At 41.3% G+C, this 25,565-nt stretch overlaps 1 long non-coding RNA gene across 1 annotated transcript; it reads right to left on the bottom strand.

Moving 5' to 3' along the window:
* Positions 1-5,676: 5,676 nt before the first annotated feature.
* Positions 5,677-23,802, bottom strand: LOC143781911 (uncharacterized). Its single transcript, XR_013216836.1, has 3 exons — positions 23,586-23,802; positions 7,476-11,560; positions 5,677-6,527 (listed from the first exon to the last, which is right to left on the bottom strand). It is a non-coding gene; the product is annotated as an uncharacterized LOC143781911 (long non-coding RNA).
* Between the last annotated feature and the right edge of the window lie 1,763 nt (positions 23,803-25,565).

Genomic DNA, 25,565 nt, shown 5'->3' with positions numbered 1-25,565 from the left:
TAGATTGCTCTGTGTGCACGCTCATACTGGAGCAGAGACCTACTGCTTGCAGAAGTGAATGCATTCTTTTGAGTGAATAGTGGTGGTCTGAGAACCTGAAGCCCCACTGATATATTGCATGTTTAAGGGGAAATAACATATCATTATATCGCTCCGCAGATCGGCAGCCTCCTGTGTACACTGTACCTTACACAGACTGGCTGGACTACTGGCACAAAATACTTTGTTCTGCAGTAATATTCTCTTGCTGATAAAACACTGATTGTATTGAAACTACAGTAAATGACACAACCCTGGAATAAGGGTCTCTGTCCCTATATTATGCTGTTCTCAGATTAAATAGCAAAAACCGTCTGACATATTCCCTTTAAATAATAGGTAACTTTTAAGCGAAGAAAATGCTAAAATATGTCCATGTCCTATTAAAGGCACTTGCAACTAGATGACCTTACAATAGCCAATTAGACTTTCTTAAAAGGAATCTGTCACCCCCGGGACATACAGTACATACCAAAAGTTTCGACTCACCTTCTCATTTAAAGATTTTTCTGTATTTTCATGACTATGAAAATTGTAAATTCACACTGAAGGCATCAAAACTATGAATTAACACATGTGGAATTATATACTTAACAAAAAAGTGTGAAACAACTGAAAATATGTCTTATATTCTAGGTTCTTCAAAGTAGCCACCTTTTGCTTTGATGACTGCTTTGCACACTCTTGGCATTCTCTTGATGAGCTTCAAGAGGTAGTCACCGGGAATGGTCTTCCAACAATCTTGAAGGAGTTCCCAGAGATGCTTAGCACTTGTTGGTCCTTTTGCCTTCACTCTGCGGTCCAGCTCACCCCAAACCATCTCGATTGGGTTAAGGTCTGGTGACTGTGGAGGCTAAGTCATCTGGCGTAGCACCCCATCACTCTCCTTCTTGGTCAAATAGCCCTTACACAGCCTGGAGGTGTGTTTGGGGTCATTGTCCTGTTGAAAAATAAATGATGGTCCAACTAAACGCAAACCGGATGGAAAAGCATGCCACTGCAAGATGCTGTGGTAGCCATGCTGGTTCAGTATGCCTTCAATTTTGAATAAATCCCCAACAGTGTCACCAGCAAAGCACCCCCACACCATCACATCTCCTCCTCCATGCTTCATGGTGGGAACCAGGCATGTAGAGTCCATCCGTTCACCCTTTCTGCCTCGCACAAAGACACCGTGGTTGGAACGAAAGATCTCAAATTTGGACTCATCAGACCAAAGCACAGATTTCCACTGGTCTAATGTCCATTCCTTGTGTTTTTTAGCCCAAACAAGTCTCTTCTGCTTGTTGCCTGTCCTCAGCAGTGGTTCCCTAGCAACTATTTTACCATGAAGGCCTGCTTCACAAAGTCTCCTCTTAACAGTTGTTGTAGAGATGTGTCTGCTGCTAGAACTCTGTGTGGCATTGACCTGGTCTCTAATCTGAGCTGCTATTAACCTGCGATTTCTGAGGCTGGTGACTTGGATAAATCCTCAGAAGCAGAGATGACTCTTGGTCTTCCTTTCCTCGAGCGGTCCTCATGTGAGCCAGTTTCTTTGTAGCGCTTGTTGGTTTTTGCAACTGCACTTGGGGACACTTTCAAAGTTTTCCCAATTTTTCAGACTGACTTTCACTTCTTAAAGTAATGATGGCCACTCGTTTTTCTTTACTTAGCTGCTTTTTTCTCGCCATAAGGCCAGTCTCACACGTCCAGATAATTCCGGTACCGGAAAAATCGGTACCGGAGTTATCTGTGTCCGTGTGTCCGTGAGCTCACGTGGCACATCAGTGTGGCACACGTGCGGCAGCCGTGTGCCGCCCGTGTGCCGACTGAGTACCACACGGACCGTGCAGGAGACAGCGCTACAGTAAGCGCTGTCCTCAGCATGGTGCTGAAGCCGCCATTCATCCCTTCTCTCCAGCAACGTTCGCTGGAGAGAAGGAATGAAAAATCAATGTTTTTTATTTTTTTGTGGTTAAAATAAACTTCCCGGCAACCTCCCCCCTCCCACCCCCTGTGCGCCCGCCTGCTGGAAATAAAATACTCACCTAGCTCCCTCGATGCTTCCTCTCAGCGTCGCAGCTTGTCCTGTATGAGCGGTCACGTGGTGCCACTCATTACAGTGATGAATATGCGGCTCCACCCTTATGGGAGGTGGACGTGAGTCAGTGTCTCCGGTACGTGAGAAAACTGTCACCACACGTACCGGAGCCACTGACATGTGAAACAGGCCTAATACAAATTCTAACAGTCTATTCAGCAGGAATATCAGCTGTGTATCCACCAGACTTCTGCACAACACAACCGATGGTCCCAACCCCATTTATAACACAAGAAATCCCACTTATTAAACCTGACAGGGCACACCTGTGAAGTGAAAATCATTTCCAGTGACTACCTCTTGAATCTCATCAAGAGAATGCCAAGAGTGGGCAAAGCAGTCATCAAAGCAAAAGGTGGCTACTTTGAAGAACCTAGAATATAAGACATTTTCAGTTGTTTCACACTTTTTTTTAAGTATATAATTCCACATGTGTTAATTCATAGTTTTGATGCCTTCAGTGTGAATGTACAATTTTCATAGTCATGAAAATACAGAAAAATCTTTAAATGAGAAGGTGTGTCCAAACTTTTGGTCTGTACTGTATATAACCTATTAATATGGGCATACAGGTGAAAGAAATGTTACACTAGTCCTACCTGTATGCCTCATAGCTGTGGCCTTGTTGTTGAGAAAGCTTATTTTATTTCTGTACCCTAATAATTTCTTCCAGGCTCCGGGGCTAGCGGTGCCTGGAAGAAATCCTGGCCTCCTGTCTTCATTACAATACTGCCCCCTTCCCATGCATGTCACACTGACCGGTGATGTGCAGTTGTGCCAGAATCCTGCACCTGCGCCCTGCACTCCCTCCACAATCCATACCTCATCCTCCCGTCTATAGGCGGTGTATTCAGGGATCATCTGTGCAGGTGCCGGTTAGTCACTGCGACTTCCGCTCCAGTGACCTCCGGTGTGCTTGACATTAACCTGCTCTCCCCAGTTTCTCCCTGCAGAGCCATCGCTATCTTCGCTTTACGTGGATATTTCCATCTCTTGATATTGGAATAACCCTTTAACGTTCTCCCTTTGCTATTTAAAAAGTGTGATGAGATTTATTAATGTTTTGTAAATTTTGCCTCCTATTAGCAAACTTTTCATATTCTCACATGTCTACCCTGCATATTCCGAGAATAAATCTCTGTTTACCGGCATTCAACTCCGGCTCTACATGTTTTATTAAACAAATTAAGAAGTGACTAGTTGTGTTTGACAGTGTTGTATCTGTGCCAATAGCTCTGTGACTAATTTGTTTGTTACTTTCCATGGAATAATATATGCTAATTGTAAAGGAGATTGTCGGTGTAGGTGAGTGAAGGTGTATGTGAGTGTAGATAACAATTGCAAATAAAATTGATTTTCCATGACAACCTACACGGATGTCTTTAATGGTGCACACCTACAGTACCTATGTCTTATAACATTGTTCATGTGATAGGAAAAGGAAAACCTTGAGGCCGCCGTCAACTAGCAGTATTTGGTCAGTATTTTACATCAGTATTTGTAAGCCAAAGACCGGCGTCACACTGGCGAGTTTTACGGACGTATGAGCGCAGAAAATACACCCGTAAAATACGCATAACACACGGCCCAATGATTCCCTATGTCCCAGCTCCTATCAGCTGTATTTTACTGATCCGTAATATACGGTCTTGTACGGCCGTAGAAAATCGCAGCATGCTGCGTTTGTCACCGTATTGCGCAAAAAAATCGCCAATGAAAGTCTATGGGGGCGAGAAAAATACGGATTACACACGGACCAACAGTGTGACTTGTGAGAAATACGCAGCGGTGTTCTATAGAAAAGCCGGTAATTCAATTGCCGGCTTTTCATTTCTCCTTCCCAAACCCGACATGATATGAGACATGGTCTACATACAGTAAACCATCTCATATCCCTTTTTTTTTTTGCATATTCCACACTACTAATGTTAGTAGTGTGTATGTGCAAAATTTGGGCACTGTAGCTTGTAAAATAAAGGGTTAAATCGCGGAAAAAATTGGCGTGGGCTCCCGCGCAATTTTCTCCGCCAGAGTGGTAAAGCCAGTGACTGAGGGCAGATATTAATAGTCTAGAAAGGCCGTACTGGGCCCCCAGGGACATCAAGGGAGGCCGCCATGACGGGGTCGCATGGGAACATCAGGGCCACAGGGGGTTAATTGGGCACTGTGGGGTTAAATGGGCTGTGAGGAGTTTTTTGAATAGAGGAAGGGGGAGGACTTAGAAAGGGGGTGGAGAGGAGGAGGTGGGGGCTGAGAGCTTGCACGGGCGGTTAACAGATAAACCGCCAAAAGAGGACACGTCACCCAGACTGCTGGAGCCTTCTTTTACAGGCCAGTCTGCCAGCGTACGAAGCTCCCACCCACCCTCCCTAATTTTGGGTTGGTAATTAAAGCTTGGGAATTTTAGGTATAAGGGTTGTTAACGTTATTAATGTTTTTCGGTCATTTGAAATATGTGAATTTTGTCATAGCAGTAAGGCGGGGGAGGGAGGTCCTCGAAGTTGGTGGAGAGGGCGATGGTGGTTTGGAAGGGGGGGGGATCTATATTGGTCCTGGACTCCCCCGGAGTACTTTAGGAGTGGATGTGGCTGATCATTTGGTGGAACGGATAATTATGGGACTTGGTATTGGTTGGTTTTTTGGCCGGGCTGGTCATTAGTTGCCTCCGAGCCGGTGCTTCGCGGCTGGGGGTAAGATTAAGCCTGGAGGCCAAAAAAGGAATAGTTAATAGGAACATTGGAAATACTAATTTGTGGCTTCGAGGACCACCCCTTCCTAGTTTGGGTTATTGTTTAATTTTTGTATTGTTATGTTAATAAAAGGCTGCTGTGGCCATTTAATCCAAAATCAGGTGTAATGTTATTTTTTGGGGGAAGGGGTTTATAAAATGATGTTAATATGGTGTGGGGGTTGGTATTGATAAGTGGACTTGGTATGGACAGTAAAATTATCAGAGGCCTGTGAATCAAGCGTACCCCACACGTCAAGAGAGGGTCCATGGTTATTGACCCCCTGGCTACAAACATCTGCCCCCAGCCACCCCAGAAAAGGCACATCTGGAAAATGCGCCTATTCTGGCACTTGGCCTCTCTCTTCCCACTCCCGTGTAGTGGTGGGATATGGGGTAATGAAGGGTTAATGTCACCTTGCTATTGTAAGGTGACATTAAGCCAGATTAATAATGGAGAGGCGTCAATTATGACACCTATCCATTATTAATCCAATAGTACTAAATGGTTAATAAAACACACACATTATTACAAAGTATTTTAATGAAATAAAGACACGTTGTTGTAATATTTTATTAGACTCTTAATCCACCTGAAGACCATCGTCCTGAAACAAAGTTAAAAAAACAAACAACAATATTCCATACCTTCCGTCGTTATGTCCCACGATGTAAATCCATCTGAAGGGGTTAAATCATTTTACAGCCAGGAGCTGTGCTAATGCACTCGCTCCTGCCTGTAAAACCCCGGGTACTGAATGGAAAGCAGGGTGACCTGTAGTTACCTTGAGCTGCGGTGAGGCGCCCTCTGCTGGATGTTCCCAGGCCCCGGACCTTGATATTCTGACTACAGGATACATAGAGAGATGAAAATGTGTGATCCTAAAGTAATGTTAATGCTTTATAAGTCTAGTTGAAAGGATATATCTGGATTTTGTGATCCAGTCAGTGGCCATAATCTGAAAAGGATATTGGAAAGCTAGGCGGGGTTCAAAGGTGAGCAACTAGATTATTACACGGGATGGGGGGTGTCTCTCATAAGGAGAGGTTAGAAAAATTAGGCCAGTTTAGCTTAGAGAAAAAGAAAACTTAAGCCTAGTGTGATCAGAGTTTGATCAGAGTGGGACCAATTTTTTTCATGGACGATGGACCCATAGAATTGAATGGGTAATTGCCATCTGATTTCCAGAGGCAAATTGTAAATGCTGCAATTTTTTTTCCTCTTACCATTCGGTCCAAGGAAAAAAAAATCGGACATGGGTACAGCATCATAGAATAACATCAGTACGAGTACTATCCGTCACTACCATGGATAGCATTCATCCGATTTTCACAGTTGCCTGTAGGAGCCTGTAGGAGCCCTTATGCTGATCTCATTTATATGTATAAATATGTGTGTAGTCACTTGCAGAAGATTTATGTCTTCCAAGGACCTTATACAGAACCAGTGGACATGTTATTTTTTGTATGCTTTGCAGTGCCAGCAGTGTAAATCTATCCTTAGGCCTCATGCCTAATCCCATATTATGACTCCATTTTGTACCTGTCTGTCTGTTTGTATGTCTCCAGAGTTTGGCTTCTAGAGGAGAATATATCTGTATATACTGAACACATAGAAACCTGTATGCCAGCAAATGGAGACTGTACAGGTTTGTACTGGAGAGGCGAATGCAATACAACCTAAGGGCTGTCCCACACATCCAGATAATTCCGGTACCGGAATAAATCGGTACCGGAGTTATCCGTGTCCGTGTGCCTGGGAACTCACGGAGGCCATACGTGCGGCACACGTGTGCCGCCCGTATGGCGAGTGGGTACCACACGGAGCGTGTGGTACCCACTCTGCATGGTGCTGAAGCTGCGATTCATATCCTCTCTGCAGTAGCGTTTGCTGCAGAGAAAATATGAAGAATAGTGTTAAAAATAAAGATTTAGGTGTCCGCCGCCCCCCCACCCCCTGTGCGCCCCCCGCTGGTCAGAAAATACTTACCCGCCTCCCTCGCTGCTTCCTGGTCTGGCCGCGGCTTCTCCTGCATGCGGTCACGTGGGGCCGATCATTTACAGTCATGAATATGTGGCTCCACCTCCCATAGGGGCGGAGCCGACTATTCATGATTGTAAATGATCGGCCCCACGTGACCGCATACAGTAGGAGGCGCGGCCAGACCAGGAAGGAGCGAGTAAGAATTTTCTGACCAGCGGGGGGGGCGCACAGGGGGTGGGGGGGGCGGCGGACACATGGATCTTTATTTTTAACACTATTCTTCATATTTTCTCTATAGCAAACGCTGCTACAGGGAAGATATGAATACCGGCTTCAGCACCATGTGGGGGGGACAGCGCTTACTGTAGCGCTGTCTCCTGCACGCACACGGACCCCAGACGGAGAATGTCCGTGTGAGGTCCGTGTTTTACGCGGACCCATTGACTCTATTGGGTCCGTGTAAAACGTGCGCTCCCACGAACACTGACATGTCTCCGTGTTTGGCACACGGACACACGGTCCGCAAAAAATCAATGACATCTGAACAGATGCATTGATTTTTATGGGTCTACGTGTGTCAGTGTCTCCGGTACGTGAGGAAACTGTCACCTCACGTACCGGAGCCACTGACGTGTGAAACCGGCCTTAGGGGTGAGGTTCACCCTTTTCTCCAATACGATTTTTTTTTTACTAAATTCTTTTTTATACCAATGATATAAACGAACAAAAATAAAATAAAAACTCATTTATGTATTGGAAACCTATTCTGCAGCTCTGCACATGGAATGTATTAAATCATTATAGGGCCTCATTCAAGCGTGCTGTGTAATGACGTGTTTTTATCAGTGTGTAATTTTCAGCAGTTTTTAGTCCATGCGTTCATTCTTACCATACCATCCATATTACTTGTATGAAAAAATAAATTCCCAAGCTTCTCTTACTTTCTAAACAGTAAAAAAAAAAAAAACACACTGCACTCAGATGACAAACGGATGGCGTCTGAGTACTATCCCTTTTTTTTTTTACAGACCCATCCACTGGGAGTTAGATCAGCAAACTGGATAAAAATGGTGGATTTATTTTTTTTGGGACACAAAATAAGTCCATAGGCTATTAGGGCAGGTGCCCATAATCAGGAACTCATGCGGGTTGGGCGCTACATATTTATGTAGTGTCAAAACTGCAGCGGCCAGATGTTACAGCCTGGTGGATGGGATTTCTAGAAATCCGATGTCCACTGTGCGTAGTCGCCTGCAGATCACCCGCGGAGACTGACATGCAACACGTCTTTCAAGACCGCAGGATGTCAATTTCTGATGTGGAGACGCAACAAAAGTTACATCGATAGAAATATATTGAATGCGGTAAATCCACTTGTGGACTTACCTGTGTTCAAAATGAGACAGCGCTTTGGACGCAGTAAAAATACTGATGAGTTTGTACCCCAGGAGTGGGTGAAAAATGCAGAAGTGGTGACATGTTTCTGTTATTCTTTTCCTCTGTTTGTTCCACTCCTGGTTTTGTCTTACAAATACTGAGGTAAAAAACGTACCAAATACTCCATGTGTGCACGTGGCCTAACTGGTATAAGATCTATATGTGAAAAAAATGGATTGGACATGTACGTGAAAAACAGACATCTGAATGAGGCCTATGTTTATTCTAGTAAGTTCAGACCAAAACGTTCGAAATAAAGCGATGAATCGTGCCTCAGTGTCAACATTTTTTTTTTTAATATTCATTAGAGCAATGGCATTTCGGCATCCATCTTCACGAATGGAATGAACATCAATTACAAAATATTTGATCAGAAGTTTTTTTTTCTTTAAACATACAAAAGCAGCCCCTCCCTAACTACACGACTAGAAAACTACGAAAATATTCCAGTTCAAAGTGCACTTGAGGAGAGTGATTCTTTATAAAGGTTCTAAATCAGAACAAAATTAATCTGCTCAGCGACTCTTCAAAGCAGTAAATCCTTTTAGCCTTTATCAAAAAAGGCCCAAATTTTACATTAAGAAATAAATTTAAATGTTATCAGAATATAGAAAAAAAAGTTTTGATATAGAAATCTCCGCTATCTTTACAAAAATAAATAATGGATCCTTCAATTATGAAATCTTTGACAATAGGCAAGTCGATATTTTTTCATGTTACAATCGTCTTGGGTTTCATGAAAAGCATTGGTGCTATTACTGTATCTTCACACATGACAAACTTGTTACAAACATTTCTATGCCTTTTCCATTCATTTTAATGGAGTTTGCAACAACAAAAAACACAGGGGGAACTTATCATTTAAAGTTGAAAACGTCTTATTTCCCAAACATTTTGTGACTTTTTTACTTTTTTGTACCAACCTATCACTTTTCTAAAAAAGTTGATGAGGCTTAGCTAAACGTGGTGCAGGGACTGTCCACTGTGTGACAAATTGTACTGCACAAAATCTATGGCAGATTTTATTTTCTGGCACACCAGCAGCTCAGGATACACCAAGCTTAAAAGGGGTCTGCACCTCTGAATAGACTTGGTGCACGTGACGTCCGCGTGTTTTTAATGTCAACACGTGTATATGAAATGCCAATCTTGATAAATTCTCCTCATTGTGATTGTTCCAAAATAATCATATTTAGGCCGGTTTCACATGTCCTGATATTTCCAGTACCTGTAAACACGGTACCGGAGACATCCGTGTCCGTGTGGAACATCCGTGTGGCATTCGTGTGCTATCCGTGTGTACCATCCGTGTGGCATCCATGTGGCATCTGTGTAGTGAAACTATTTGTTTAATTTTAACCGCATGACTTTAAAAAAGCACACGGACACCACATGGATGGCACATGGACGGAATCTGTGTGCGGTACATGTTTACCGGACCCATTGATTTGTATGGGTCTGTGTTATCCTTGCAGCTGCACAAAAACAGACATGTCAGCGTGTTTTGCACACGGACACACAGTTTGTGAAATCATGCTGACATCTGCATAGACCCATTCATTTGAATGGGTCTACGTGTGTCAGTGTCTCCGGTATGTGAGAAAACTGTCACTACACATACTGGAGGCACTGACGTGTGAAACCGGCCTTATAGTGATAGGACTAATTTTAAAGGTAGCGTCTTCTAGCTTCTGACCAAGGCAGTGGAGATAAGAATACACAGGGCTTTGTAGACCAGGAGTGGGGAACCTCAGGCCTGCAAGCCATTTACAGCCCTCGATGACCTTTTATCCGGACACCGAGCAGATTACCAGGCACCACAGTGATTGTGCCGGTGGGTATATTTGATGGGCGCGGGCCCATTAATTTCTTCTTGCTCTGTGATCATGATCACACAGTGTTCACTTCTGAACTCTGAGGCATGTGCAATGAAAGCATACGCCTTGACATCAGAGCCAGCGTCAAGATGTACATTATGAGTGGAGTTGGCGCACAATTTGTATGGCCCCAGAAGTGTGGTATAAATATCCAAATGGCTGCCCTTCGCAGGAAAAAGATTCCCCACCCCGGTTGTAGACTCCATTGGAGGTGACCACGTAAGTTTGAATATAGAGGTACAAAACAGTAGGTGGTTTTATAATCAGTAGTATTTGCAAAGTTGCTGATCTGTGTATTTTATAGGCATTTGGACAATAACTAGAAATACGCATGCTTAAGTTTTAGAAATTTTGTAACAAATCTTACACTTGTGAATATCCATTAACCTGACATGTTAATGCAGCTAAATGGCGACATAGAACAGAAGTAATGAAGCAGTGTTGTCCCACACTACCTGTCACTAATCTGGTTTTACAGATCTACTACTCCAAGTCAGCTTGGAGTAGCAGTTCGGCAACAGCTGGACAGATGCAGCTTGGAAGCCACTGTGATAAAGCTTCTCAAGTCACCAGAAATTAAAAAATAATTAGTGCTACATCTTAGCACCATGTATCAAGTACAGACCTTAATTTTCATCTCAGATTTGTTTCTTCAAAAGTCCTTGTTTTTCTAGAGATTTATCTCTTCATAGATAAATCTATTGTACAATTACATTTTATAAATGCAATTAACTTTCACTAACACCAACCTTTGGACAGAAAACTTTTTTTTTGCCCTTTGACTATGAAACACACAATATGTCCTTGTTATATTGATGAACTAACTCACGTTCCAATAAGCATGGCATTAAACCACAGTGACACAATGCAAAGTGTTGATGCCAAGCGAATCACAAAAAAAGCAGAAATGGCCCTTCAGCAGCCTTTTGATGCAATATTTGATTGGTCTCTAGTTAGCATGATTCCTTAGACTTCATTGTCTCTCATCGTTTGAATGTGAAGATGGGTTCTCTTGAAAGAACTTTGAGCTATCTGGTAAAGTGGCACGAACTTTCCTCTTCTCCTTGAACCTTCCTGAGCGAGAAATCTTGAGGTTCCTCCTACCAGTGTTGGCAGCATGTGACTTATCTGACTTGGCGTCATTATTGAGTTCTGTTGCACCACTAGACATTGAGTTAGGGTGCTGATTTTCTCTAGACCCAGGGGAGGAACTTAGGGATCCACCGACTACTCCCCATGACCTGTCATCAGAGTTTTCTGAAGTATAGACAGAAATCTCCTTAGATTTTTTACGGACAGTCAGTGATTTCCACCAGTTGTTGGTGCTACTCTTTCCTGTAGCACTTTCTGCCATGATCAGTTTTATCCTTAGTCCAAGTTGACGTGAATATCCTCAGTTCTTCTTAACTCTCCTTCTGCAATATTGAGAAATTTGGAATTAGATACAGAGATATGTTATATAAGTGAATAGGAAAGGTTGTGTAAAGAATGGCTTTAAAGCAGGTCTATCACGAGACTTCATAATAAAAAATGACATACCGTATTTAACATTTGTTAACATTAGGTTATGAAAAAGAAGTATCGAAACGTGTCAACCAGGATAATACATTTCTTTTGGGACTTTCTCCTCAGACAAACACAAAGCTACTGTGCGACTTTGAGTATATGAATTAGACTATTGCTGCAAACTTAAAAATATGAAGCACTTTCCGCATATTTTCATCAAAGTCTAAAAACCAATCTGCTAGCCTTGGCGGTGTACGAGCACCTTCATGCTAATTTGATATGATAGTGCTTCCAACACTAGGATGATGTGCCTACTTCTACACTGATCATGTACCCTATCCCCCCATTTGACCAAGTCTGATTTAAATTAGGATAAAGCATACCCGGATCCTATTGCTCCCCATTTGAGATCTAAGCATAACGAAAGGTCCGTTTGTATAGTGTTCCATATAAATAAGAAAATAGGGTCTCATCTAAATAAGGCTGCCTTATTGCTGTCATATGGGCTGACACATTTTGATTAAAATGTGCACTACGAACCTCATGTCTTTACCCGTGTAATAAAAACTAGGCAAACACTGGTTTGACCATGCTGTGGCTAACGTGAATCAAGCCTTCCTGTATTCATTTTCGGCGTATGCACCCATCCTTAGTCAAACACTGCAAACAGTGGTCAGGCCGAAACAACATAATTTGTTGAAGGCCTTTCTAATCAGACAGCTGAGTAGGGCATGCTGTGTAAATTCCCTGAAGGAACACGTAGATACAGAGATGAACAGATACAAATTAGATTTTGGTTTCGCCTGTGCGTTTGGTTTACTTAGTTATTCGGAGTTGATTGAGCAAAGCAAAACAAGTTCTTTGTGAGCATTTCTTAAGAAAAACCCTGTTATTGAAACTGTCTATTTATATATCGAATCTGTCTATTTTACATCTCCCCTAATCAGAGTAAAAGATAGATGTGTTGGTCTAACTGTTCAATGGATGTCACCACTTCTTCTGATGTGTAGTGAATGACAATGCTACGGGAAAGGTTGTCACATGCTGTCAACATCATCTTACACTAGATAGCTACTCAATCCTACTCGGGGTCCCCCTCGCAAACACATCCTACAGTGGACTTTTTCTACAGTTCCATACTGTTTTGTGAAACTACATACATGAAGGCAATTGTTTGGCAAAGACTTGGCTCTCCTCAGAAACCACACCTAGGCGCCTTTATCAGTGATCTGGAGACTGATGCGGGTCACTGCAATGGGACCCACATCTATCAAACAATTATGCCATATGCTTCTATATGCCTTAAAAATAGGACAGCCCTTTTAAATTCATCAGAGCTAACTTATAACCATATTTCCTTGAGTTGTCCTCTACCATCAGACTGAGCCATTTTTTAGTTACACCTGTTTTACTATCATAATAGAGATATTCAGGAAATTGCCTTTTGATGTGCCTGATAAAACTAATAGTAGAATGGTATTGGGGAACTTCATTTTCGAAGATATCTTTTACTTTATTAGTTTATTACATTTATTCAATTGGATTTGATGATATTGAGAAAGAATATTATTTCCCTTTATGTGAATTATAGGAAGTAACTGATTGCAATATAATACGATGTGCTTGACATGATCACATCCATTGTTTAATTATACATAGGGAGGGGGGCACAATGCATGAAATGTTATCACGTTGTAAGCAGAAATGGTGACATGGTTACTGGGTGGATAAAGTCAATAGGAAAAGTTGTCATCAGTTCTTCTGATCACTGTGTCAAATTATTTCTCATTTTACTACTCAATCGTGCTACATGGTGGCTACTTTGTAGAAGCGCTTTAAACAGGGGCAATTTTATTATGATCACAAAGTGCAAAGTTTATCATAAACTCATTCTGCCGAACCTAGTAGTCTCTTCTAGCTATGTCCCTGGAATGGATGCTGCATTAAAAATTCATAAATCAGAACCTGGATATAAATGTTGCTAGAGATATTTCTAACAAATCTATTGCAAAACTGCACTAAATAATTAAGCACATGTAGTTTATAAATATATAATAATAATAATAATAATAATAAAGTCTTCTGAAGCAGCAGTTGATGTCATCACATGCCCGTGTCAACAGATATGGATAACTGGTAAATGTCCTAAGGACTGGGGAAGATTGGAGTTTATTCCTATTCCAGAGAAGGGAGATGCTACCAACTGTGGAAACTATCAGACTATTGTGCTCATACCTTATGCCACAAAAAAACTTCTGAAGATCCTACAAAGAAGGCTACAGCCTTACTTTGACAAAGAGCTGCCAGAAGAATAAGCAGAATTCAGAAAAGGCAGAGGAACAGGAGGTGTACAGTAATTGCTAATATAAGATGGATAATGGAAAAGGCCAAAGAATACAAGATCTATTTTGCTTCATCGACTACAGCAAAGCCTTTGACTGTGTTGATCACCAGAAACTTTGGAATACCATGAAGGATATAGGTGTGCCGAACCATTTGTTTAGCCTCATTACGAACTTTACATCGACCTAGAAGCAACAGTCCGAATGGAAGATGGCGACACAACATGGTTCAGAGTAGAGTGAGGCATCAGACAAGGCTGCAACCTGTCACCATTTCTGTTCAATTTATATGCAGAAGCAATTTATAGGAAGGCTGAAATTTGCTGGACGAATGATGAACAATTTAAAAATACACAGACGATGCAACATTGATTGCAACAAGCGTATATGGAATTAATTACTTAGTAAGTAGTGTGAAGAAGGAAAGCTCGAACAGGGGACTCCTACTCAATACAAAGAAGACAAAGATATTGACTACTGCCAGGTACGACCGGAACACATTTGGGATGAACGACAACAAACTGGAAATTGTAAAGGACTTCAAACAACTCGGATCAATAATCACTCAAGATGCAGTGATGACACCAGAAGTCAATAGGAGAATAGCTATGGGCAAATCAACAATGCAGTCACTGGACAAGGTCTTCAAATTGAGGAACATTTCACTGGCAAAGAAGACACGGCTCTTACAAAGTCTGGTCTTTTGTGTAGTAACATAGAGGCGATATTAAAGAAACAAGACAGAAGAAGAATCAGTACCTTCAAAATGTGATGCTGGAGAAGGATGCTATCAGTACCATGGATGGCAAGAAGAACAAACAAATCAATCTTGAAATAAATCAAGCAAGACATTGTCACTGGAAGCAAGGATCACCAAGCTACGACTTCCCTACTTTGGCACATCATATGGAAAGAGCAATCGCTGGAGAAGGACATCATGGTTGGAAGAATAGAAGAGACAAGGTGAAGATGTCCTGATACAATCAATATAACAGCACAGAAGACCCTGGTGGACCTACCTAGGCATGGACAAGATACCGGTAATCTTCCTACACAGCGTTCATCCATCAAGTCACCATGGTCAGAGATCGAGCTGAAGCTCATTAAATAAAATAGTTTATAAAAGTCCTTTCTCTGATTTACATCAATAGGAAAAGCATCACAAAAACTAGTCGAATGGGAATGCTGTAGTATTAATATGTATGATATAACACAGGTAATTCATCCACCTAGCATTGCCTTTGTCAAGTGACCTGGCCCTGAATACACCTGTTCATTGCTTGCAGAGTAAACATTTTATTGTGCCAGGGATTTGGCATTAGCATTACTTTCAGGGTTAAACATTTGGCTTGGCAGATAATAGTCTTTAGAGCAAACCAGCACTGCCCTAAGAATCCTGAAATCAGATGAGAGGCATCAGTCACATATGTATACCTCTGCATGGCATCAAGTGTTACCTACAATATCTAGTGACCCATAGCATGCTTACTCAAATCGAACAGTGCCATGAAATATTACTAATATCACAGTGAAACAGGTAGTTTTATCACAGGAGTAGTAGTCTCACATAGCTACCGAGTGTCAGATCTTTAGTGCTTACTACTCTTCATCATCCTCACTTTATGAGACCCAGCCACATTCAGCTCATAGAATAACAAAAGGGAAAATTATTTCTTGCGTTAGTCAATCACTTTTAAAACATATACAGTACATTTTCCAATATCCATACCCTACACAAGTCTGTCCTGTAAATCAGATTTATGTGTCAGAACTTGGCATTCTGCTGTACAAGATCTTTTATTGGGCAATGATATAGAATAGATGTACTATAACATAGGCTCTGCTCCACTACGTCATTACACTATGGACACCATTATATCATTACAATGGACACCATTCTGTCCTTGCACTATAGACACCATTACATCATTACACTATGGAAATCACTATGTCCTATCACTATGTACACCATTACAGTGGCTTGTGAAAGTATTCATCCCATTGACATTTTTTGTGTTTTGCTACCTCACAACCTGCAATGTTACTGTCTTTTTGAGAGTTTGCATCAGTTTATGTAAAGAACCTGACTACAACTGTGAACATTTGGTTTTCTTTTTATTGTGAAAGAAACAACTAATATGACAAAATAACTGAAACTTTAAGTGTGTATTATTATTCACGCCGTAAAGTGAGTACTTTGTAGAGTCTCCTTTTGCAGCAACTACAGTTGCAAGACATTTTGGATAAGTGTCTATGAGCTTTCCATACTTTGCCAGTGGGATTTTTGCCCATTTATCAAGGCAAAACTGCTCCAGCTCTTTCAAATTAGATGGCTTCCTCTAGTGAACAACAATCTTCAAGTCTGGCCACAGATTCTCAATTGGGTTAAGGTCTGGGCTTTGACTAGACCACTCCAAAACATAAAACATTTACGTGTTTCCCCTTAAACCACTCGAGTGTTACTTTAGCAGTATGCCTTGGATCATTGTATTGATGGAAAGTGAACTTCCATACCAGTCTCAAATCACTGACAGAATGAAACAGCTTTTACTCAAGAATATTGCACCATTCATCTTCCCCTCAAGTCAGACCATTTTCCCTGTCTTTGCTGCTGAAAACATCCCCACAGCATGAAGCTGCCACCACCATGTTTCACTTTGAGGATGCTGTTCTTGTTGGTGACGACTTGTGTTGGTTTGATGCTAGACAAAGCGCTGACCATGGTGGCCAAAAAGTTACATTTTGGTCTCATCTGACTACAGCACCTTGCGCCTCACATTTGGGGAGTGTCCTACTTGTCTTTTGGCAAACACAAAAACTTACAATTTTTGTGTGTAAGTAAAGGCTTTTTTCTGCCCACTTTTCAGTAACGGCCACCTTTATGAAGCTTATTGTAGTCGTATGGAGAGATACTCTAGTCTCTGCTTGGGAACTCTGCAGCTCCTTCAGGGTCACCTTTGGTCTCTGTACTGCCTCTCTGATTAATGCCCTCCTTGATGACTGGGCTGAGAGTTTTGTTGAGCGACCCTCTCTTGACAGGTTTTGCTGTAGTACCATGTTCTTTCCATTTGATGATAATGGATTTGATGGTGCTCCAGGGGATCATCAGAGATTGGGATATATTTTTGCAACCCAACCTTTACTTCTCAACAACTTTGTTCCTGACTTGTTACATCGCCTTGGCCTTCAGTGTGTTTGGTTAGTGGTGCCTCTTGTTAATGGTGTTGCAGCCTCTGTCGCCTTTCAGAAAAGGTTTGTATATGCTGACAGACCATGTGACACTTAGATTGCACACAGGTGGACATCCTTTCATTAAGCATGTGACTTATGAAGGAAATTGCGTGCAATAAAATTTTTTAGGGGTTTCATAGCAAAAGGTGTGAATACATATGCACATGCCAATTTTTAATTATTTGATTCCGTAAACTTAATTTATGCCTATATATTTCACACTCAACTTAAACTATTTAGTGCTGATGTATCACACACAAGTTGGATTACAAAATTATTTAGGCACAGGTTGTAATGTAACAAAATAGGTAAAAAGCCAAGGGAGCAAATACTTTCGCAAGCCACTGTACATCATTACTATGGACACCACTATGGCATTATATTATGGACGCCTTTATGTCATTACACTATGCGCACCTATTATATAATTACTGTTACATTGTGACGGTCTTCGGTAAGGAAGGGGGGCCTCAAACTGTCGTTGGAACTGGGAACCTAACTATCCCTATCCCGGGGATACTCTTGAAGGTAGAGAGGCCCGAGTCTCTGTCCTTACTATTCCCCTGTTAAACCCTGATCTTTCCCCTCCCCAATCCCATGAGGTATGGGACAGAAAGGTAGACAAAGACAAAACAGGGATAACAGAAAGCAACAAACATACAAACACTCATGAAATGTAGAGAGGTATATAGGGAAGGATAGGAATGTACCAACCACATGGGAATAAGCTTCGTTCCCACAATGAGTTTTAGCTGTTTGAGACTTTCTGCACCTATTAAGCAGATTAGGTTACTTGAGATTTTTCATTTTGTTTTTTTAAATGCATACATTTTTGGCACTGCATGTTTTGACTCTAGTTCTTATGTAATGTAAAGCTGTTTTTTTTTATACCTCCTGGTGTTTGGCTTTGACAAAACGTTATTAATATAGTCATGTGCTCATTACATGCTTTTTTATGTGTGTTCGCTACAGAAATGTGATAAAAACGCATTCATTTTTTATCTGTGGATTTTGCACATCAGATGCAAGTTTATTAGAAAAATCTACACTTAAAACTCAGGGTCCAAGAAATTGATATGTTGCGGATTTCAAACAAGCACCGCAGTTCAGTTAGCGCTGAGTAAAATAAATCACAGTGGGCAGGAGATTTTTTTATACCTCCCATCCACTTAGCTGGAACTGTAAGAAGCCGCGTTATTGAAGCAGAGAAAATATTCAGCGTTAGAAACTCATCGTGGGCACACAGACTTAGAATATGTTCATCTGTAGCAGTATATCTACATCATGTGGATTTTGCAACAAATTTGACATAAAGTCCTCCCTTTGCATGGCAAGGTATGAAATCCATGTGTCCTATATAAGGAATTGACATACGGTACTACAATTTTTGTGTATAGAAATTTTCTGCAACTTGTTGGTGAGATTTATTAGACTGGCTGTAGTACAATGCTACAATGCTGAAATCTGCAAAGGAAATCTGCAGCAAATATGCAATGTGCAAACTTGCACTTAGGCCTTATTTACATGTTCGTTTTTAAACACATACGTGAAAAAATGGTACCGGTGTCATCATTGTTTTGGATCAGTGTGTTAATAGTGTACAATTCTTGCGTCCATTTTTACCATTAGTGTACAGTCCGTGTGTCCGTTTTATCATCAGTGTACGGTCTCTGTGCCCGTTTTTACCAGCAGTGTATGATCCATGTGCCCATTTTTACCATTGGTGTACTGTCCGTGTGTCTGTTTTTTCCATCAGTGTACGGCCCATGTGCCCTTTTTTACCATCAGTGTACGGTCCGTGTGTCCTTTCACCATTAGTGTACGGTCTGTGTGCCCATTTTACCATCAGTGTATGGTCTGTGTGCCCATTTTGCCATTAGTGTACGGTCTGTGTGCCCGTTTTACCATCAGTGTACGGTCTGTGTGCCCATTTTACCATCAGTGTAAGTTCTGTGTACCCGTTTTGCCATCAGTGTACGGTCTGTGTGCCCATTTTACCATCAGTGTAAGGTCTGTGTACCCGTTTTGCCATCAGTGTACGGTCTGTGTGCCCGTTTTACCCTCAGTGTACGGGCTGTGTGCCCATTTTGCCATCAGTGTACGGTCTGTGTGCCCATTTTACCATCAGTGTATGGTCTGTGTGCCCGTTTTGCCATCAGTGTACAGTCCATGTATCCGTTTTACCATCAGTGTACAGTCCATGTATCCGTTTTACCATCAGTGTACGGTCTGTGTGCCCGTTTTGCCATCAGTGTACGGTCTGTGTGCCCGTTTTACCATCAGTGTACGGTCTGTGTGCCCGTTTTGCCATCAGTGTACGGTCTGTGTGCCCGTTTTACCATCAATGTATGGTCCGTGTGCCCGTTTTGCCATCAGTGTATGGTCCATGTGATCTTTTTTTACCATCAGTGTACAGTCCATGTATCCGTTTTACCATCAGTGTACGGTCCGTGCGTCCGTTTTACCATCAGTGTACGGTCCGTGTGTCCTTTTACGATCAGTGTATGGTCTGTGTGCCCGTTTTGCCATCAGTGTATGGTCCATGTGCCCTTTTTTTACCATCAGTGTACAGTCCATGTATCAGTTTTTACCTGCAGTGTACAGTCTATGTGTCTGTTTTTACCATCGGTGTACGGCCTGTGGGTCCATACCGTCTGTATGCCCATGCATTTTTATTACAACAGGGGAAATTCGCGAAAAACGAATGTAATCCGCACATGATTTTATCTAGTTTTACCACAGCCAAGCGATAGGAAGTTTTCAAAATAAGGCAGTTTTATTTAAAACATGACGCCCCAAAAGGAAAGAAACACTGCAGTGGGAAAGAGAGAGATAAAATGCATATTAGGCTACTTTCCATGCCGCAGAATTTCTGCACCTATTTAAATTAGGTTATATGCTATTTTTCATTGCGTTTTTGTGCACGTTGTTATTTATCATGCATTTTATTGCATTTTTGACCCTGCGTTTTTATCTCTTGTTGGTGTGTCGTGTTGTAAATAAAGCTGCTTTGTTTTTGATACTTCCTGGAATTTGGCTTTGACAAAACTTTATTGATATAGTTATGTGCAGATAACATGCATTTTTTATATGTTTCTGCCAAAGAAACGTACTAAAAACTTATGTGCGTTTTTTACCTTGGGAAAATCCACACATAAAACTCAGTACTCACAAGAGAAATGGACATGTTGTGGATTTCAACAACGCACTGCAGGTCAGTCTATGCAACAAATAAAGTAGCACAATGGGCACGAGTTCTCCATAAATCTCATACACTTTGCTGGAACTGTAAAACGCCGTGTTTTTGATGCATTAAAAATACACTGCGTCAAAAACGCAACAAAATCTCATCATGGGAACGTAGCCTTAAAAACTCACTAAAACACAGAAAGAACCCAATGCTGGTTGGTGAAGAAATTCTGCAACATCAGAAACGCTCCTAAGGGCAGCATGGTGGCTCAGTGGATAGCATTGCAGCGCTGGAGTCCTGGGTTCAAATCCCACCAAGGACAATATCTGCAAGGAGTTTGTATGTTCTCCCTGTGTTTGCGTGGGTTTCCTCCAGGTTCTCTGGTTTCCTCCCACACTCCAAAGACATACTGACAGGGAATTTAGATTGTAAGCCCCATCGAGGACAGTGATGATAATGTGTGCAACCTGTAAAGCGCTGCAGAATACCTTGGCGCTATATAAATAAAGAGATTATTATTATATAGGACAATTTCTCTTTGAACACAATTGACAAGGGGAAGTTGAAGGACAGCTCTAATCAGGGATTACCTTTCATGCAGTTACCTGCGGCAGCCAGTTAGCAATCACCTCATTGTCAAGGTGAATTATCCCAAGCTGTCAGCCAAAAAATGACCTGCAAGTAAATGACTGCACACTATTTCTGTCTCATAAACAGCCAGAGGCAGATAAGTCATAGCATACTGCTGACTATGGAACGGATTATTTTACGGGTAAGGTCCTAATGTGTTCGGTCACAAGGCACGTTTTGAAAATGTTTTACCAGGACGCAAAAGCAAATATTTTATATTGTATACCCCAAATGTGTATTTTTGTTGTTTCCAAAATGCAGTCTCTTACAATTCCAGTAAAGATTATTCTGAGTTTTTAACCAAAAAGCACAGTGGGCATGAGATATCTATAAATCCAATCCACTTTGCTAGAACTGTAAGACACAGCGTTTTCAACCCAGCGAAAATACACATCAAAAACTCATCATGGGAATACAGCCTAAGGCCATGTTCAGTATTTTGGTCAGTATTTTGCATAATTTTTACATCAGTATTTGTAAGCCAAAACCAGGAGTGGAACAATTTTAGGAAAAGTATAATAGAAACATATGCACCACTTCTGTATTTATCACCCACTCCTGGTTTTGGCTTACAAATACTGATGTAAAATGCTGATCAAATACTGAATGTGTGAACGTGGCCTTTGAGGAGCACTCAACATTTCACATAGACCCTCTCTCACTCATAGGCCATGTCCAGAATAGTATGTGTGATCTTGACCCGTGGACTTGGATCAAAAATGGACATGTCTGTGCTTGGTTTTTTTTTGCCAGCATGCACACTCAAAAAATACATACATGTGAAAAGCCCCATAGACCATAATGGGTGTGCATTCTACCCATGAATAACTCGTCCTTGAGAAACACATACTCGAAAAACAGATGTCTGAATGAGGCCTTAAGCTAAGTTGTTGTCCAGAGCTTTGGCCCCTTAACAACATAAGGCTTGTTGTTAGCGAAATCACAGCTAAGATTATATATATATATATATATATATATATATATATATATATATATATATATATATATATATATCAAGGAAAATGATATACGGTACATATATGTCAAGGACACCTTGAAGGAAACCCGTGGAACACCATTATAGTCAATGCAGTCCATTGGGTGCCTCCTGGTGTCCATCGTGTGACAGATCCACCATTACCATCAGGTTCATTATTCTGCTCCTATTACAAGGCAGGACAATGGAAAATGACAAATGCAGATGTAAACTGAGTCTCTCTGATGATTTCCTAGATTGGATGCAATTGTAATCAGTCTTATTCAGCGTCTGGATGTAAACATGAATGTTTCCAGTTACTGACAAGTAATGGGGACCTTGAATATGGTGAGTTAATGAAAGTCAGAGCATATTAGAATGTTGCATAACTTTTCCCTCATACAATGACTTCACTTTATTTACACAAAACCGAAGGATCAGATTAAATTTTTATCACACAGCTAAATGAAACCAACGCTTCTAAAAAGAATACGTAGCATAGCCATAGACTGACTTAGAGCAACCTTTACTATTTGCATGCATGTGTGTACCCAGGGAAATATTCACATATTATTCTGCACAATACATGTTCCCTATTTCCTCTCATAATTATAGCCTTTTATAAATTTGGTTGTGGTACTACATTTTTACCATCTGGTCATACATGGTATTTAGAAGAAAGCTCAGCATTTGTAAACAGTGAATTAAAAGGGGAAATCTGTCTATCTTGTGACTCTTCATGGTGGGGGACTGTGAGTTTGAGGCTCCTTGTGGGGGTTTCCTCAAGGACTTAAACGTCCTTCCAGGTGCTTTCACGCATAATGCTTTTCTGTGCCAAGGCGATAAGTAGATTCAAAGTTACAGGAAACAAAAAAATAACTTGTACGCCTTCCTTTCGCTGAATAACCTTCTGGTTTTGGCTTGAAAAAAGTGCATCAAAAACTACTGTATTTAAAAAAAAAAAAATCCACTTGCATGGAACTAGATTTATAAATTTGCAACACTGGAAAACTCTAACAAACCACACAAAATGAAGAGTAAGTGTTTTCAATGGTCCTCCAGTATATTTGCCCAGAGACAGCCATCAATGCAATGCAAAGGGGGTTCAAGCGTTTATCAAAGGGTCATGTCCACCTCTAGAATCAGTGCTCACAGACACCCCAAGAAATGATCATTGCAACTATATACAGTACTGTATATCTAGGAGACATATATGGAAATTACCTTCTAACATGCAAAAATCATTTTTCTAGAAGTCTCCTGGAGACAGATGTTATCAGCTTTCACGCTTTTTTCTATTTTGAGCAGTCAACTCAACATCAAACATATTTCTGCTACATATAATCAAAGATAACAATGTGACGCCATATAAATAAACATAAATTAGCCATCTAACATCGAGTACCCAGAACTTTACTTCTAATATATCCTAATTCTGAAAAATATCCCGAATGTAGGCATTCTGGCATCCAGTATGGAGGACTTATACACTGGATACACAATATCTCATCACTTCTACTGTTCTGGGTGCCATAGCCGCAGGGTCCCAGGAGGCCAGTGCTCACCTGTAAGCAGCACCTCTGTGTTTTCTTACGAATCTCACAGGAGCAGGGAAGGAAAACAGCAACAAGAAGAGCAGGTGTCCAGCACAGTGTCAGCTATAGACCCTTGGTCAGGGCGGCAGGTGACATTCAGGTGTCTTTGGGACTCATAGTCCTCAGTAGATCCAGGTGGAGAGACGTAGCAATCCCAGCACTGAACAGCGAGTAATGTGCAGGAGGCTGTGGGATTGTACAGGTAGCACAGGTAGGAGGTGCCAGTCACACGTCACTGCAGACCAGTAGACAACCCTGCACCTGTTAACCTCACTCAAACACGGACATAATGAAAGGAATGTCAGCTCCAGACAGCAGAAGGGATGATGCCTACTGAGCATAATGACCAGACAATATAAATATTCCTAAAAAATTACTTGGGTTCTCGGATTACCATCCCATCATGTTTACAAATTACACCTTGAATATATATATATATTCAAGGTATATAAGGTATGTATGCGATAATGTGCATTTTAGGATATGACACGACAAAATAAAATCAAACTCTAGAAGTCATCTAGATAGACTTGTGCACTACTATGACCCACAGTTGAGATTTCTTATGAAAATTTGTTGAAGATTGCTAGAAAATAAGAGGCTGCAGTGTCAGGCCCCTTCCTTTCTTGAAGATCTGTTATTGAAAATTCCCATTCACAAACAGTAGATGAGTGAATCGATTTGATCTAAATTTAATTTTTAGGAATATTCTGAACAAACTCAAAAAAATTGCAGTTTGATTCATATGAATTGCTTGAAAGGGTCGTCTCTCTTTGAGTCGTTGCAGAAGATTCAGGCAGAGAAGGCTCACATACCCTCAGGAACATCTAGTCAAGCTTCCTCATAATGATTTGATGATATGATCCAAATCAACTGGTGTAGCACAGCTAATCAGGAGGGACTATTAGGGTATGTGTCCATGTTCAGGATTGCATCAGGATTTGGTCAGGATTTTTCATCAGTATTTGTAAGCCAAAACCAGGAGTGGAACAATTAGAGGAAAAGTATAATAGAAACATATGCACCACTTCTGCATTTATCACCCACACCTGGTTTTGGCTACAAATACTGATGGAAAATCCTGACCAAATCCTGATGCAATCCTGAACGTGGACACATACCCGCCTGTATAAAATCATAAGCAGGAAATGCAGCAGCTATCTTATGGTGAATCTGGATATTTAAAGGACGTCACTTCTCACAACTTACAATAGCTCATAGTAACAGAAAGCCATAAAACACTGAATGAACATTAGAGTGTGACAGCACAACAGTGAAGAAAGGTTACTATCCATTTATCCATAGCCATACACATATTTAAGTCACATGCTGTCTATTTCTTTGTGATCCTCCTTGAGATGGTTCTACTCCTTCATTGGAGTCCATCTCTGTTTAATTAAGCTGATAGGACTTGATTTGGAAAGGCACACACCTGTCTATATAAGACCTCACAGCTCACAGTGCATGTCAGACCAAATGAGAATCATGAGGTCAAAGGAACTGGCCAAGGAGCTCAGAGACAGAATTGTGGCAAGGCACAGATCTGGCCAAGGTTGCAACAGAATCTCTGCAGTACTCAAGGTTCCTAAGAGCACAGTGGCCTCCATAATTCTTAAATGGAAGAAGTTTGGGACCACCAGAAGTTTTCCTAGACCTGGCTGTCCATCCAAACTGAGCAATCAAGGGAGAATAGCCTTGATGAGAGAGGTAAAGAAGAACCCCAAAATCTCTGTGACTGAGCTCCACAGATGCAGTAGGGAGATGGGAGAAAGTTCCACAAAGTCAACTCTCACCGCAGCCCACCACCAGTCAGGCCTTTATGGCAGAGTGGCCCAATGGAAGCCTCTCCTCACTGCAAAACATATGAAAGCCCGCTTATAGTTTGCTAAAAGAACACATGAAGGACTCCCCGACTATGAGAAATAAGATTCTCTGGTCTGATGAGACGAA

This window comes from Ranitomeya variabilis, chromosome 6 (assembly GCF_051348905.1).
Source record: "Ranitomeya variabilis isolate aRanVar5 chromosome 6, aRanVar5.hap1, whole genome shotgun sequence".
NCBI classification, from domain to species: domain Eukaryota; kingdom Metazoa; phylum Chordata; class Amphibia; order Anura; family Dendrobatidae; genus Ranitomeya; species Ranitomeya variabilis.
This window is presented reverse-complemented; position numbering and strand designations above follow the sequence as displayed.